Source organism: Notothenia coriiceps, unplaced genomic scaffold (assembly GCF_000735185.1).
Source record: "Notothenia coriiceps isolate Sejong01 unplaced genomic scaffold, NC01 NC01_scaffold00024667, whole genome shotgun sequence".
Lineage (NCBI taxonomy): Eukaryota > Metazoa > Chordata > Actinopteri > Perciformes > Nototheniidae > Notothenia > Notothenia coriiceps.
This window is the reverse complement of record NW_011357368.1, coordinates 4,008,040-4,014,147: the sequence shown is the minus strand read 5'-3', so window position 1 is coordinate 4,014,147 and position 6,108 is coordinate 4,008,040. Positions and strand designations below refer to the sequence as shown.

General features: G+C 45.7%; 1 protein-coding gene across 4 annotated transcripts in view; it reads right to left on the bottom strand.

Annotated features, from left to right (window-relative positions):
* nfascb (neurofascin homolog (chicken) b) overlaps positions 1–6,108 on the bottom strand; it is a 21,827-nt gene that overhangs the window by 9,833 nt on the left and 5,886 nt on the right. The gene's annotated exons all lie outside the window — the stretch shown is intronic.

Below are 6,108 nucleotides of genomic sequence, written 5' to 3'. Positions count from 1 at the left end.
TGCAGTGAGGCGCATACACTATTTGAGAGAACGTATTTACCAGAGAGAACACTGCCCTCATAGTCCAATCCGCCATTCCCGCCCGACAATGGTTCAGGCCCTGGTTCCGGCCCCCAGCAGCCGGTGTCCTCTGGTCCCAATCATGTATACACCCCTCATGCCGTCTGCCCCCAGTACCGGCCGTTGGAGACCCCGCCGAACTCTGGCTGCGCAGGTCCTCCCACCCAGTCCTGTGCGTGGGCGCTGTCCTGCCATCTGTGTCCTTTCCCGTTGGTCCTGCCATACTCTTCTGTCTGCCATCCTGTGCCTTCGGACCCCAGCCGGCTTACTTCCTCTGGTCCTGCGGCCTATTGTCCTGTGTGTGTTACCTGATTTGTTCACCCTGCTGCATGTTTTTCCCTCCTCCCGTGGTCTTGATTGGCCATGTGTGCGTTTTAAGTTCTTGTTTCCTAGGGTTTTTGTGGGTTCCTTTTTTGTGCTTAGAGTGGTACGATTGAGTCCTGTCTGGTTTTTGTTGATCCTGTTGCCTTGAATAAATTTTTTGCTGGTTAAACAACTCGTCTGTCTGACTTGGTTCCTCCCTGCGCTGCTCAACCGTAAACAATAGGGCGCTTTTCCCCACAGTCCTTTCCAGAAATAGTTCCCTGAACCAGTTCCCAGAAATCTTAGTTCCGAAACTATCTAGGTGATGCCCTGAGGGAGGGATTAGGCAAGAAAGCCTTGACGTCCTTCTTCTTTTCTGCTTTGGGTTTCTGGCAGGGCCGCAAACAACTTTCCTGGCGTATGCTTGCACCCGATGTCCCCGGCCGTAATGTCCGGCAGTTGGGACTAGTAAATCGCCAGAAGCGCCGCACACCTCCCTCATCATCCACCACTCCCATGTTTTATTTGTGTAGCACAAGGTTGTCTCTCTCTTGTTGGCGCGCAGGGCTATGCTAATGCTAATAAGGTAATGAGAGCAAATAAAATGGGGGCCTTCACAACAACTTTACGGGGTGGTTTGCACTTCGCCCGCCAATTCAAAAATTGGACCTTGTCCTCCCCAGGAAGTACCCACCTCTCTGCAGGGACTGATAAGGGGTGGAAACAAGGTTCCCGAAAAAAGTTTAGTTCCAGATCTTTTTGGAAATGTGAAGCAAAATCCCAGGAACTTCGGGAACTATTCCCTGGGAAAAAGTATTTGGTGTGACAAGCGACTAATGTAGATTGAGGAAGAAGGAGTTTCCCGCGGAGGTAGGAGAACGTGGCTGGAGGCGTGATGGATTGTTCGATTGTGTTATTGTCTTTTATCGGATTTACCCTAGTGAGTGAAGAGGGCGGAGCTGCACTGAGCCCATCTGGTGGGTGCAGTAGTCATCCAAATAATCCAGTTTTATTTATTAAAGCACTTACAAGCAATTTTTGGGTTGAGCCAACAGATGACAAACAAACACTAATAGATATAATATAAACAAACAATATATACGACACATAACATACAGACAAAACCACAAAGAAAATACATCTCCCCCCACGCATATAAAACAAAAACACAGGGAATAGTCAGGTGTCATGCTCCACTTCTGACTAGAAGGCAGAGGCTAAGTGTGGTTTGCAGTGAGGATTAAAACCCCTATTGCTAGTGATCACACACTACATTTGTCCAAGGGCCAAATGTTCCATAGCCTTTTTGCGGGCAGCGATTTCTATTAGGCCAGATTTTGACAGTTGTTTGACGGGAGGGATTACATTTTGTAAATGTTATCAGTTACTAAATACTTACATACATGCTCTGAAGTAATCAGAATTACAGTTCAGTTACGTGTCTTAAAGTAACGTATCTCAGATTACTTTTGGATCTTTTGCATACTTTCTTTTTCCATAACGAATGGGTATGTTTTGACGTGACAGGAGCACTTATTTTACTGTTTTAATGGCTTATTCAAGAAACTCAACACAACATCTGGTGTCATTTGGACGCTCTTCTCTGACCCACATAAAAAACGTCACCGGCTGCTATTCTTTGTACTGTCTTAAACCTTTTCTTGGAATATGTTATGATTGTAAGGTGTCCTTGGGTGCTTTGAAAGGCGCCCCATAGAATGAATTATCATTAGTATTCTATTATCTGAAACGTGTAATAACTTTTAAACTTGTTCCAGTCACTTGCCCCATTCGCAGCAGAAGGGCCATTCACTTTGATTTGATCCGTTATTGAATTGTCATAATTTTCGGACAATAAATAACTGCTACATCAACGTGTTCTTACACATTTTATCTAACCATCTTCGTTCTACTTTCAATATATGTAAAAGAGATCCTCTCTTCTCTCAATTCTGCGTTGCGGGGGCGGGGCCTCACAGACCGCTGCATCTCTCTCTGCTCACGACATGCTCAGCGCTGTGCAGTGTTGCACCGTTCTGCCGGTATGAATATTACATTTTTGTGAGGAACCTTTCCACCAATACTTCCAATAGTATTCCAAAATTGTATTCACTTCAGATTTTATTGAAAGTCACTGTATCGATTACTCGTTTTTCAAATGTAAGCGCCAGCTGAATACAGTTAGCCTACTTGATTTTGATATTCTGTCCATTTGATTACCGTAACGGCCGTTGCATGTATTTCCGTTACAACCCAATTCCTGCTTCTGGTACTGTCCCGCACGCTTCTGCCTCTCTGGTAGGGATCTGTCGCAGCAGGGCTGCTTGCTGTGTGCCACGCGCACAAAGGCGGGACTCTTCAAACGAAGAAGGATCACTTCTTCTTCAGGCAGGGAAGGTTTCGCAGTACGCAGGCATCTACTGACCTGCAGCTGCGCCTCTCTGTTGATCCGGCTACGCCCTTACTCACGAGACGTTGTAGAAAATGGTGGGAGGGTGGAACGCACTAACCACTCCGCCAACGCCACAGTCACCCCCGTCGTGCGGGCCGATTGGAAAGACTGGCGGGCCGGATGTGGCCCGCGGGCCGCCAGTTGGTGGTCACTGCTGAAGGATTATTTGAATTATTTGAAGTATTAAAGTAACGTGGATGTTTGAAGGCAGCTAGGACACATCCTGGGCTAAGAGAGGTGTTTTCAAGCAATAAAACACTTGCTCCAACTGATTTGAAAACATCTCTGAGAAGGCGAGAGGGAATGCTGTCTGAGGTGCAGTTTGTCGGCCGCAGGTGCTTGACTACATCCGAGAGAGAAGAGAGGGATACAGGCTCAAAGTGGTCGAGGACAGCAGGGCACAGAAAAGGAGCAGGATCTGGGGTAGCACTAGTGTGGCAGATACTTTTTCAATAACAAATGTAAGAAACTTATCACAGAGAGTAGTCGATGGCACAATAGAAGAAACATCACAGGGATTAATGATCGAGTTGAGGACATTAAAAAGAACCTGAGGTTTATGGCTGTTTTTGGAGATTAACAGAGAAATGTGCTCCGTTTTGGTTGCTTTGACTGCCGTCTGGTAGTCGGAAAGGCAAGCACAAAGGATTTCTAAGGAGACATGGAATTTATCCTTTTTCCATTTTCTCTCTGCACGCCTGCAGGTGCGTCTGAGAGCATGAGTACAGTCATTGAGCCACGGCTCTGAGAGAACTTTGGTGCGTCTAAGCGTAAAAGGAGCAACAGAATCCAGTATTAGGGTACATGTCGAGTCAAACATGGAAATAAGCTCATCAGCACTAAAAGCACAGTTCACCTCTATTTTACAGATCGGAGAAGCAATAAAAACATCAGAGAACTGTGAGGCAGTCAAGGGGTTAATCAAAGGGGCACGTGATTCGACTCCTGCGGAAGGGATCGAGGTTGTAAACAGAACCGGTAAATGGTCTGAGATACGCGTTGCTGCACAGATTTCATCCACAGAGACAGACAGTCCAAACGATACTACTAAATCCAAAGTGTGTCCTTTTTCGTGTGTTGGGCCAGCCACGGACTGAACGAGACCAAAAGAATCAAGGAGGTGCGGACTCGCAACACACATGGTCATTGAAGTCTCTGGAATTCAAAACACGATCATATTTCACCATGATCCCGGACAGAAAGTCAGAAAAGTCATTTATGAAATCCTTATTGCACTTTGGCGGACGATACACGACTGAGCAGAGTATAGGCGAGGCCGGGTTCAGTTCAAAAAGCTGCAACTGAAAGCTAGCGTAGCTAGTTACAGGGTGAAGCAATCGGCATTGGAGGCTAGCTCTAAACACTGATGCTATGCCCCCACCATGGTCGGTGGTACGGGGGGAGCTGAAGAATGTACAGTCAGGAGGAAGAAGTTCAGAGAACGGTGTATAATCGCCAGCGTGGACCCAGGTCTAAAAAATCCAGTTCACGAGAAGTGAAGAAGTCATTTAGCAGGAACGTTTTGTTTGCTATCGACCTAGCATTTAGCAAAGCCATGCAAAGTTTTCGCTCCGGGCTGCCCGAAGGTGTAGTGCGTCTCAGCTGACGAAGATGTGCGTGTTGAACGCTGTGCGGGACGGGAGCAGTCAGTCGGGCAGGAGGAGCTGTCAGCGAGCCCAGCAGAGGCCGCAGCTCCGGAAAGACAGGGCGAATCCATCGATCCCTCACATGGCGTGCAGCGGGAGGGCCATGACATCTGATGCGTGGATAAGTCCCAGAAGAAGCCGTCAGGTATGCTTTTTGATGGACCAGCGCACCACCACACTTTCCCCATCGTCTAAAGCGCTTTCGGCGAGGCAGGATACAGGGCAACCGGCGCAGGTAGGTGGGAATATCCGACAGTAGAAGGGGGGAGCGATTTATGGTTGCCAGATGTAGGTTTAAAAAGTATAAACTCCAATGAGGGTCTGAGGTGGAGGAGAGCTTGGCGATCGTAGACGAGCAGAGCAGAGACATTCTGACAAACATAAAACAAAAGCAGGATAGCTAAAGGCAGAGAGCTGAGGGAGAGGCGAGCCGACACAGGCACCATCTTCCCACACACTGGTCACAGCCAGAATATGGCTGGGTGAGTTGGATCGGTTGGGTCTGGAATAACCTGGTAAGCCCAATTGTGTGGTGTGTTTGAACTAGGAGCCTGTGGAGGGGGCCCCATGTGGAAATCCTGGAGACATTTGAGCAGATTAACAGCGTTAAGGGTGTGGTTTGCTTGGTCGCAGCTAAAATTATTCTGCGAGTCATCTGCATAAAAATTGAAACTGATGTTGTGCTTGCGGATGATAGTGCCGACCCTGGGGGTACCCCACAGTGACTACCTGTTGTAGCTGATCTGGCCTTGGCAAAGCCCACACGCCGGTCTGTACCTAAACCATTGTAGAGCCTTAAATGACTATAAGTACAAATTGTTATCAGTCCTCCATGTTAAAGTCATACATTTGACACATTACTAAGATCAATGTATTAAAAGCAAAATGAAATAAACATAATTAAAGCAAGAGTTCTAAATTGGCAGCAGAATGAGACCCATTAGTTGTGCCTTACCCAGTCTGTGAACCCTGCTTAGTTACAGAACCCAGTTTAGAAATCATCTTCTTTCAAGTATTTGAGTATTTTTAATCATTAGATATAAAGTAAAACATATTTATTTTATGTTTATGACACAATAAAAAATGAGGGAACGTTAAGGACTACGGAAATACAAATATTACTTGATTGTATAATACAATTGTAATTGTATAATTTAGAGGGGAACTACGCCTTTTTCCAAACGTCATACTTTTAGATTAGCTTTATTGTCTCCCTTAGGAGAAATTTGTCTTGGGCATCGAGATAATAAACATAAAACATTTTGGACAATCAGTCATAGATACAGAACAGAGATCACATATCACATGGCAAAGAAACAAACAAGAAACATACAGGTACAGAACTTTCCCTATTGCACATATCCCTATTGCACATACATAAATCAAATATTGCACTTTTCCCTATTGTATTTATACATAAATCAAATATTGCACCTTCCCTATTGCACCTATGCATAGTGTCCGTCAAATTGCACATATCCCTATTGTATCCATACCTATTTACACATATTGCACTTTCCCTATTTAACCTTCTCAATTGCACAAACTACACTGTAACATTGCACCTCCCAACAACTCCTAACACAGCATAATCACAATTGTTTCTGACTGTTCAGCAGCTTGATGGACAGTGGAATAAAGGAAGTT